This window comes from Neoarius graeffei, chromosome 28 (assembly GCF_027579695.1).
Source record: "Neoarius graeffei isolate fNeoGra1 chromosome 28, fNeoGra1.pri, whole genome shotgun sequence".
NCBI lineage: Eukaryota > Metazoa > Chordata > Actinopteri > Siluriformes > Ariidae > Neoarius > Neoarius graeffei.
In genome coordinates, this window is record NC_083596.1 from 44,127,976 (window position 1) to 44,139,838 (window position 11,863).

The 11,863-nt window shown below is 43.1% G+C and overlaps 1 pseudogene; it reads left to right on the top strand.

Moving 5' to 3' along the window:
* Window positions 1-4,196: 4,196 nt before the first annotated feature.
* Window positions 4,197-9,046, top strand: LOC132875678 (cytochrome P450 2D3-like; annotated as a pseudogene).
* The last annotated feature ends 2,817 nt before the right edge of the window (window positions 9,047-11,863 follow it).

The following is an 11,863-nucleotide window of genomic DNA, read 5'->3' on the forward strand; positions in this document are numbered from 1 at the left end:
TGCTTGGTGGTGTCGCGGCGGCTGTGCAGGCAGTTTGGGCATACCAGCGCTCTGCGTAGCGGTGTGTCTGTGCTCGCTTTGTGGATCCATAGCATGGTGTTCCGAATGATGTTGCTTAGTGGTGTCGTGGCGGCTGTACTGGCGGTGTGGGACTTTTTTTCATGCGCCTTTTGGTAGGACTGTGGCTGATACACCATTGGAATGACATCCTGACCTTTATTTGGTGGACTTTTTTTTTCCTATAACTGTAAAGCGACCTTGGGTTTTGAGAAAGGTGCTATATAAATTATTATTATTATTATTATTATTATTAGTTGAACCAAATATACAACAGTGCTGTTAGATTCCTGATTCAGATTGGTCAGATGATGTTTAATCTTCTAATGTTTCTATAATAGCAGCTCTAATAGTAATGCTAGCTGTAATTCAAATCACAAACTATACATGAACGGAGGACGCGCCACATAATCTAAGACTAATAATAAACAGATTAAAAACTCGCTGTTATTTAAGGAAACAAAAGATGGCACCACGGATAGCTGCCTCGGTGTGTCTGTGTGCATTGTTTTGTCTTATTTTGTTTGCAGACTCAGTTGCCTGCTGCAGTACTCAGAGCTCTTTCACCAGAACAGAGCTCATGAACATCAGGAGAAGAACTCCAGCAGATTTATTTCCCACTTTTCTGGTGTCATCCATGTAATTATTTGACATTCTGGTCAAAGGTGCTCTCACCTTTGCTCATTCAGTGGAATGCTGGAGGAGAGGGAAACGCGCTGGTGCACTCATGCGCCTCTGCTGGCACAGACTTTGCACTCTGCTAACAGTGATATTTCTCTCCAGCGTGTGCTCATTGTGCAATAAATTGGACAAACTCCAGCTGCTGGTGGCAAGAAACAGATACTTTTTTCATCTTCCATTTTATGCTTCATGGAGACATGGCTATGTGGATCCATGCCGGACTCTGCAATGCAGCTGGTCAGCTTCCAACTTTTCAGAGCAGACCACAACACAGAACTCTTCGGCAAAACAAAGGGTGGCGGAATCTGTTTTTATGCAAATGGTGGCTAGTGCAGTGATGTCACTGATCTTGCAACACTGTTCTCCTGACCTGGAATCATTTTTCATTCATTGTAAACCCTTTTACTCCCCCTGTGAGTTCGATTCGTTCATTCTGGTCAGTGTTTACATTCCACCAAAGGCCAACATGCAGGACACTCAATGCATGCTGGCTGACCAGACACTGGGTGTAGAACAGACTAACCCGGACTCCTTAGTCATTGTCCTGGACGACTTTAACAAAGGTAACCTCAGCCACGAACATCCCAAATACAAACAGTTTATGAAATGTCCAACCAGGGGGGAGAATATTTTGGATCACTGTTATACTACAGTCAGCAATGCCCATCACACCGTCCCCTGCGCTGCATTGGGCCACTCTGACCACATCATGATCCACTTGATTCCTACCTACAGGCAGAAACTAAAGCTGTGCAAACCTGTAGTGAGGACATCAAAAAAGTGGAGCAGTGAAGCTGTAGAGGATCTTGAGGTGTGCTTGGACTGTCCTAACTGGGATGTGTTCAGGACTGCTACCAATAGTCTGGATGAGGATACAGAGGCTGTGATGTCCTACATCATCTTGTGTGAGGAATGCTGCCTTCCATCACACACCAGAGTGAGTTACAATAATGATAAACCCTAGTTCTCAGCTAAGCTCAGACAGCTAAGGTCGCAAAAGGAAGAAGCATTCAGGCATGGGGACAGGGGTAGGTTTAATAGTCAAGGAACAGGGTTAACAAGGTGGTGAGAGAAGCTAAACGAGTATTCTAAGAAACTCCAACACTAATTCTCAGGCAAAGACTCTGCATCTGTCTGGAAAGGCCTCAGACAGATCACAAATTACAAACCTACAGCCCCCACTCTGTTAACGACTTGCACCTGGCCAACCGAACAAGTTCTACCATCACTGTGAAAGACAATGAGACTGTCCTGACATAATCCTCCGTGACCCCACACATCAGTTCCTGTCCATCAGCCCCACCTCAGCTGCAGCCAGGACCTCTCTACAGTTTCACACCTTGGAGCCCCCTTCCCCAACCACAACTCTCTCCAATCTGGCTCTTCAAGAAGCTGAACCCGCGCAAAGCAGCAAGTCCTGACTCTGTCTCTCCATCCACCCTGAAGCACTGCTGATCAGATCTGTGTCTGGTGTTCACAGACTTCTTTAATGCCTCACTGGAGATATGCCATGTGCCAGCCTATTTCAAAGCCTCCATCATTATCCATATCCCAAAAAATTCAAGGCTCACAGGACTTAATGACTACAGACCCATCACCCTGACTTCTGTGGTAATGAAGTCATTTGAGCGCCGTGTGCTTTCTCACCTTACCCCAAATACATCACTGACCCGCTTCTGGACCCCTTGCAGTTCTCCTACAGAGCCAACAGGTCTGTAGACTATGCTGTCAACATGTCTCTCCATTTCATCCTCCAGCACCTGGACTCCTCAGGAACCTCTGCCAAGATCTTGTTTGTGGATTTCAGCTCTGCCATCAACACCATTATCCTGACTCTTCTGCAGGACAAGCTTTCCCAGCTAAATGTACCTGACTCCACCTACAGATGGATCACTGACTGCTTGCCTGACAGGTAGCAGCATGTAAAACTGGGGAAACACGTCTTTGTCTACCGGACCATCAGCATTGGACCCCCACCTCCAGTCATCAGTCTGTCAAGCTCCTTAAGTTCACAGATGACACCAGCCTCAGTGGACTCATATGGGGTCTGCTTACAGGTGGGAGAATGACCATCTGGTGACCTGGTACAGGCAGAACAACCTGATGCTCAATGCTCTAAAGACAGTGGAGATGATTGTACACTTCAGGAGCTCTGCCACATCTGCTCCCAGCACCCTGTGTGACTCCCCAGTGACCTCTGTGGAGTATTTCCGCTTCCTGAGCACGACCATCACACAGGACCTCAAGTGGAAGGTGAACATCAGCTCTCTCACCAAAAAAGCACAGCAGAGGATGTACTTCTTGTGACAGTTGAAGAAGTTCAACCTGCCAAAGACAATGATGGTGCACTTTTACACCACCATCGAGTCCATCCTCACCTCCTCCATCACTGTCTGGTATGCTGCTGCCACTACCAAGGATAGAGGCAGACTGCAGCGTATCATTTGCTCTGCTGAGAGGTGATCGACTGCCATCTTCCTTCTCTCCAAGACCTGTATGACTCCAGGACCCTGAGGAGGGCATTAAGGATTGCAGCCAACCCCTCTCACCCTGGACACAAACCTTTTTAGACACTCCCCTCTGGCAGGAGGTTGTGGTCCATGAGGACCAAAACCTCACACCACAAGGTCAGCATTTTCCCCACTGCACTTGGCCTCATCAACAAAGTCAGAGACCCCACTGCCTCTGAACTCACACATACTCCCAACGGGCTATGTTATCATACGTCCACCTTTGGACTACTGTTTGCACATTTCATGATGGGTCACACCATCTTCATTCTGTGACCTTTTATTGCACGTTCTGGTACACACTGTACAGCTTAGTTATTAAATAATCCACTGCACATACTCTTAAAATATGTTTCTTTCTTTTCTAACTGTGTATTTTAGATTTCTTCATATTTTTATTCTATTTATTATATTTCTACTTTTGTCTCTTTACTTACATTTTTTAATCTTAATTGTTCATGTACCAAACACCAAAGCAAAGTCCTTGTATATGAGAACATACTTGGCAATAAACCTGATTCTGATATACAGTTGTTGACGTGGTGAAGTTCTCTGTAAGATGTTTGTACAAATCACTGACACTGGAGACTCCTTCCATAAATGTTCAATAAACATCTTCCAGAGAACTTCACCACATCAACAGCTGTATGTTTTGTTTTGTCCCAGATAAAGATGTAACTTTCCAACAAAGGAAAGACTTCAGAATAGTGTTTTTTTCCTTTCCAGCTTAAAGAGAATATCATCTAAGTGACTTGTTTAGTTAATTAATAAATTAAAACTTGTAATCACTGGCAGCTTGCCTTGCTGTTATTGAGGTTTTTCACCCACGTGACCAAGTCATGTGATGCTGCCATTTTGGACGTCACGGCTTGAATCAGTTTGAATGCGAGGAAGGCGACAAACGAAAAACATACAAGAAAAAGGAGCGAGATGCAGAAAACACCTTCACTATCCAGTGATGTAGGGCATTTACAGGGTGAGCAGAGGGAGAGGTATTTGCAAAAATTGAGGTTAGCAGGCTTAGAGAACGACATTTACCTGCTTCCACCAGGATTGTTCACTGACGTACGGAAGTACACGAAGCCCTCGTCTTTACCTGACTTCGGCCCACATGATCTGTATACCTATGTCGTTAAAAACCCATCGCCATACACAGGTATTGATCTGAAAGCGTATAAGAGTTTGGATGCCTACAAATATTTTGTGTCAGGCTGGGTAACATGCCTACATCAGCGGGTCGTCCCTGGAGCCGGTGGTCGCCATCTTATTACAGCTAAGGTTTGTTCACATTTTCATTTACTTTCGGTCCTCAGGATAAACAAAATGTTATTAAATGTCATTGAAATAACTTCTTAGTCTGTTGAGACATGGCCCGTTATAAATTTGCTGTTACCAGGCAATGACCAAGAACTGTATTATTAGGGTCGGTGTAGTTGTAGCAGTGTACTAGCAGCTAGCTGTTAGCACTAGCTAATGTCAACAACAGTAGCTAGTATGTTCCTGTAGCAATGTTTATGTTCAGTCATTTGGATGACTGTTAAAACCTTTCAGTCTCAAGTTTTTCCTTTACTGTATTTACTAGTTTACTGTAATTATGATCCGGCAGCTATTTACACCGGATCCAGTGTAAATAGCTGCCGGAGCCGATGTCCGAGCTTGCCGGAGCTAGCGCGCTTGGGCAGGCTGGGAGCTAGCGCGCTCGGGCAGGCTGGGACGTTGGCTCCAGCAGCTATTTACACTGGATCCGGTGTAAATAGCTGCCGGATCATAATTACAGTAAACTAGTAAATACAGTAAAGGAAAAACTTGAGACTGAAAGGTTTTAACAGCCATCCAAATGACTGAACGTAAACATTGCTACAGTAATATACTAGCTACTGTTGTTGACATTAGCTAGCTTGACCTTCAAAATGGCGGACACCGGGGCATCACGTGACCCTGTGACGTCAGGTGAAAAACCTCAATAGGAAAAAATGATCAGCCTCAGGGTGGTAACATGAACTCCGCTTTATCACACCACCTCAATTCCTTCATCCCTGATAGCTGTGTATATAATATGAAGTTACACTGTCCCATTTTGACGACTGACATCAGTGTATTAATGCATATGGATAAGTTACTAAACTGATAATTTAAGTAAACATGGCAGGTACTGTGATGGCTGATTATGGTCCTGCATGGAAGGAACATCAGCGCTTCAACCTCATGACTTTGAGGAACTCTGGCTTGGGCAAACAGTCTATGGAGAACAGGATTCTGGCTGAAATTAAGCACATTGTCACACGACTGGACAAAAGTGTTGGTTAGTTATCATATTACTCTCAGTATTATGTAATATTCAGTTGATTTTGTTTTGCATGCCTTGATTTTTTTCCCCTTGATTATGACTGAAAGAAAGATAAAACGTGTGGCTGTCTGGGAAAACTTGTTGGATGTCACTGTGGCTGAATTCTGGCAAACAGCCCCCCCCCAAAAAAAAGCCAAACCATAAATATATTTCACCAAAATGACATGGAAATGGTTTTTGTTTACTTTTAAACCTGCCTACTGAGTAAGGAGGCAGTCTGATACTGTATATACAGCAGTCAAGTCTGTCTAAAAAGATCTCTAAAACCTTGCCAGTCTTGCTGACAGCCAATTTCACAATTTGTTCCAGTTTTTGGATCCTTGTGTGTGCCATAGCTGAAGTGGCATAAGCCTTATCAATTCAGTTTGTGAAATGTGATTTGTTAAGTAGAATCACTTTCATAATTGGTGTACACATTTTCTATACAGGTAGCACCATGAGTCCTCAGACTCTGTTCCATGATGCAACATCAAACATCATCTCCCTGGTTTTGATCAGCATTCGTTATGACTATGAGGATAAAACTCTTAGAGTATATTCAAGCGTTCAGGGAAAACGCAAAGATCATCAATGGACCCTGGGCAATGGGAAGGCATATCATTATTAAATATGTTTGTACAATACGGATCATATTCAGATCCAATCAGAGCATTTTTTTAAGGATTTTCCACTAGGAGACCAACTGGGCTGGGCAATACAATCACAGGCCCCAGAGTCCATGCGGCTGCGCTGCTGCGGCATATTCTGTGATGCACAATGGTTCACCAATCACCATACAGACAAACACACTACAGTGACTACACAGCTATCAAGAGCAATTACCAAGCACAAATGTTATGTCAAAGACACTCAAAGTTACACAGTAATGACATCGGATTCTGACATCAGCCATCTCAGTAACCAAATTTTAGTTTTGTTTTTCTTAACCAACATGATCTTGTGTGTATATCTTATAACATAGATCTTCGTTTTCCTTGTTAAATGTATACTTAAGCCTCGGTCACAACCGGCCGGTCCACGTGCAAAAAACGCAAGAAACGCACGGAGGGCGCGCGTGACGTGCTGATTTTCAAGCCGTAGACTGGCCGCAGAGGTTCTTTGTCATGTCAAACAAACTCTACAGGCGCTTACGTTTTTTTCAGGTTGCAAGACAAACTTACGGCCAACGTGCGTCTTTCTCCACGAACAAAAAAAAACGCAGCAATTTGGGAAACGCCAAAAATCGTATGTCCGGTTGTGACCTAGGCTTTACATGGTACTTGGTTAATTAATTGCAACCGATTGAACCAAATGATAATACATAACTTGGTTTAAAATTTGGTCTCCCAGTGAAGCTTGTTTGGCATTGACTAGGAGACCAAATCTGGCCACTGGGAGACTATGTGGTCTCCCAGTAACTATGCTAAAAATGCTCTGGATCCAATCCAGTAACGTATTTTGTCCTATTTTCCCTGCAGATTTATGATACTTTTCCTGTGGTGAGATATCTTCCCCTTCCTTTTAGAAAGGCCTTTAAAAATACCCAGATATTAAAGCAAAGGGCAGTAAACAGGATAAACAAGCACAAAATAAGAGTGCCAGGACAGCCACGAGACTTTGTCGACTGCTATCTGGATGAGCTCGATAAGGTGTGTGAACGCGTATGAACTCGTGAAGTAAACACTATTTCCGCTCTTGTCGCATTTCTTTAGTTGGAAGGTGGTAGCACTCAGTGATGGAAGGAGGTTATAGTTTGTTAGATCTCACGCTACTGATAATCATCTGAATTAACATTAGCAGCCTACATCCATGAGCTAACATTAAGTAAATAAATTGGGATAATACAGGAGCAGCATTAAGCATTGCAACAGAATATGTTTTGTGTGACTCTTTTGTGGTTCCTGCTATCCATCATACCACAGGTACAAGCAAAAAAACGAAAAATTTTACCCACTCCAAGTTTTCGAACATCTTGAAACTCCGTTCCAGATCATCCCAGCTCACTTTAACTCTAGAACGTAGTGCCGATACTATAGGACATGCAAATGTATGATATCCAGTGTTATCAACAGGGAGTTGATGGCTCCTCGTTTCATATGATGCAACTTGTGCTGCATTTGCTGGACCTGCACTTTGCTGGGACTGAGACCACATCTAGCACCCTCCTTACAGCTTTCCTTTACCTCATCACTCATCCAGATATTCAAGGTCAGAGCTATGAATATGCCATGCACTTTTCTTCTTTGGTACATTTTGAAAACGGAAATTTAAGAAAGGTGATCTTAGTGTCATGTGCCTTCCTCTTTAACGTTTCCAGATTAATGCCAGCAGGAGATCGACAAGGTTCTGCAGGGAAAAGCTCGTGCATCTTTTGAAGACAGACACAACATGCCGTACACACAAGCCGTCATTCACGAGTCTCAGCGCCTCGCCAATACCGTCCCTCTGAGTGTGTTCCACAGTACCAGCAGAGATACTGAACTGATGGGCTACAACATCCCAAAGGTGTTGGGATTTCATTTTATTTCCATGCATTCACACCTATTTCTGTGTTGCTTAATGGTTATACACATTTTAGGGCACGCTCGTCATCCCCACTCTCTCCTCGGTGCTAAGCAAAGAAGGCCAGTGGAAATTTCCTCATGAATTTAACCCATCAAACTTCTTAAATGAACAAGGACAGTTTGAGAAGCCTGAGGCCTTCCTGCCCTTTTCTGCTGGTGAGAATTTAGCTTTGACCATTTGCTGTCAGAGGCTACTCTGTGACAGGGTTTGCATTTACGTCAGACGCAACATATATAACACTAGAAGAGCACTTGCTAGAGTGTAAACCTCCACCAAACCACATATCCAGATTTGCAACAAAATCTAATCAATTGTTCCTCAGCCCATGGCCCACCTTTCCTCCAAATTTTATCAAAATCCGTTCACTATTTTTTGAATCACGTTGGGAAAAGACAAACAAATGGAAACGAAAACATAACCTCCTCCAACAAAGTTGGCAGAGATAATCATACTACTTACACCATGTTTCATCAAAAGCCACACGTCACTTTTTTTGTTGGAGGATGTGTAAAATATGTATTTTGCATGTCTGTATGTGTGTCTCCGTGTGTAGGTCCTCGTTCTTGTCTCGGTGAAGGTCTGGCTCGCATGGAACTCTTCCTTATTCTGGTCACCCTGCTGCGTTGCTTTCAGTTCTCATGGCCTGAAGATGCAGGAGCACCAGACTTCACTCCTGTATATGGAATTATACTTCACCCCAAACCTTACAAAATGGGGATCAGGCAGCTAGAGAAATGCAGAATTAGTCAGGAAATATCTGTATACTGGTCCTGGTTTCTCTTCACTGGTTTCCTGTGCAAAGTTAATTTTTTTTTTTTTTTTAAATCTCGAAATATTACAGAATTGCTCTTCCTTCTCTATCATTACCTGTTTAAATCCTGATGATGCCAAAGCCACCCACAGCTAGGAGTTGAACAGAGAGTAATCGTCCATCATTGGGAGGAAAGAAGCTTTCCTTCTTCATACACATTTTTTTCTTATAACCATGGGTGGTGCTGTTGCGCTTAGTTTCACAAAAATCCAAACCATTCTACCATTAAGCAAATCCAATATGCCACTTTAATAACCATGTACAAACTTGTTCCATAAATACCATTTTCACCCTCTCAGGATTTCTTTGCTCTCCTTGGGGTTAAATGGAATTTGGAGGGTGGGGCCTTGCTGACAGAGAATGTGATTAATACCAGGGCTATGACAACCAAGTATCATCTGCCATCTTGTATTTCAGAAATGTGCTTTCTATTGTCTTAAATATGCTGGAATGTTTTTCTGTGATGCGAGACAAGACAAGGAGCTTTGGTTATTGCTAAAGCTCTCAAAGGCAAGTTTAGTTTCCATCCATCCATTATCTGTAGCTGCTTATCCTGTTCTACAGGGTCGCAGGCAAGCTGGAGCCTATCCCAGCTGACTATGGGTGAGAGGCGGGGTACACCCTGGACAATCCGTCAGGTCATCACAGGTCAATTTAGAGTCACCAGTTAACCTAACCTGCATGTCTTTGGACTGTGGGGGAAACCGGAGCACCCGGAGGAAACCCACGCGGACACGGGGAGAACATGCAAACTCCACACAGAAAGGCCCTCGCCGGCCACGGGGCTCGAACCCAGGACCTTCTTGCTGTGAGGCGACAGCGCTAACCACTACACCACCGTGCCGCCCAGTTTAGTTTCCATTCTCTGTTATTGGAATTCAAAGCAAGAATATTCATTCATTCATTCATTCATTCAATCTCCAGTGTGGGATAAAATTTTATTCAGCAGCCTATTTATGAGTACGTTTATAATAAATATCACCCAGTCGTCACCAAACAAGAATAAACCATTATCAAATAAGTAAAATCTATGTCACATACAAGATCATGCATCATCCCCATGAAGATCTTAAAGACCCCCCAAAAATATTAAAATCTCACTTATTGAACCTTTAAAGTTTTTATGTTTGGTTGATTAGGTTCAGTGCTTAAACATTAGCTGATTATTAGCAGCTTGATGCTGGTTATGCATGTGGAGGAATGCCTTTTTGATATATGAAGAATAGAAAGTATTCAAGATAATGTACAGAAATAACTCGGGGGGGGCAAAAACAAACAAACGGGACGATGACTTGTTAGACCATATGAGTCTAGAATCAATCCTGGATGTTCGGGTGGGAAATAAATAAATTTGTTTCTTTCTACTTGAACCAAAGAACAGAGCTGCAGAAAAAAAAAAGTGTCGTCTTCTGGATCATAACTAAAGATAAATAAAATGGTGGCTGTTTTAAGTTGTTTCATCGAACATTAAGCACCAGCTCTGTGATCTGTGTTATTACATTACATTAAATGGCATTTAGCAGACGCCTTTATCCAGAGCAACCTGGGGAACAGTAGGGGTTAGGTGCCTTGCTCAAGGGCATTTCAGCCATTCCTGTTAGTCCAGGGAATCAAACCGGCAACCTTTTGGTCCCAAAGCTACTTTTCTAACCATTTGGTCATGATTACTATGAGCGCTTGCTAACGGCTTACAGTTTTCCATTGCTGTATTTCTGACCAATGATTTTTTGTGAGTGTGACCTGCCCAGGGTGTATCCCACCCCTCACTCGAAGTCAGCTGGGATTGGCTCCAGTTTCCCACAAGGCCCTGATGAATAAGCAGTATAGATAATGGATGGATGGACAGAATTTTATGAGATTGTTGTCAGCTCAACCTATCACTCATGTTTTGTTTGCTTTTGAGTTTAATTATGTGTAGCGTAGGGTGGCACGGTGGTGTAGTGGTTAGCACTGTCACCTCACAGCGAGAGGGTTCCAGGTTCGAGCCCAGTGGCCAACAAAAGCCTTTCTCTGTGGAGTTTGCATGTTCTCCCCATGTTTGCGTGGGTTTCCACCAGGTGCTCCGGTTTCTGAAGACATAGTTAGGTTAACTGGCTACTCTAAATTGCCCATAGGTGTGTGTTTGTGAGTGCACAGAAAGGAACTGACTGCCCTACTGCTATAATTCCATGGGTGCAAGTATAAAATTTTCAAACACTTGAAAAGGTCAGACGTGCATAGTGCAGCCATGCGGGAGGGGTGAGCCCCCCTTAGGGCTCGAAAAAAAATTTAAATTACAAGTTAAAATAGTTGTCTCTCATGCAAATCATTTATAATATTAATAGTTATATGATTTGCATATTCACATCAAACGTTTAATACATTTCATCAATTCATCTGAAAATATTTCAAGTACAAGGCTTGATATTTCAAAACATCTAGCAACTACTAATTTAAATGTTGAAACAACCATTTTTAATATGCTTTTGCTATGATACCTTTTTTACAATACATACACTGGAATAGCTGTGTTGATTTGGTCAAACAACGTGCTACGTGCGTGAAACATGACAGGGTTCTCCACGAGGGGTTTTAGAGGTGCGGGCCGCCCCCCTTTCCGTGATTCCCGCCCCCGTTTAATTTCTGCCGTCCCTTTACAAAAGGAAGAGACGTCCCTTTGTTTCCTTTGTGACAGACAGCCTTTCTCTGTTGGAGTACTGACAACGCGACAACACCCGAGTGTGAAACTCATTTACCAGCAATTAGTTTAGTCAGTCTGACGATTATAGTCTAAGAAAAGCGTTTCACACGTCGGCGTTTTTGACACATTGTTCTTGCGCCGGGAGCTAACACGCCTTTATAATAACATGTGAATCGACACCAAGTTCGAGATAACTGTTATTGTCGGCAGAGAAATAAAGGATAAAAACAAAA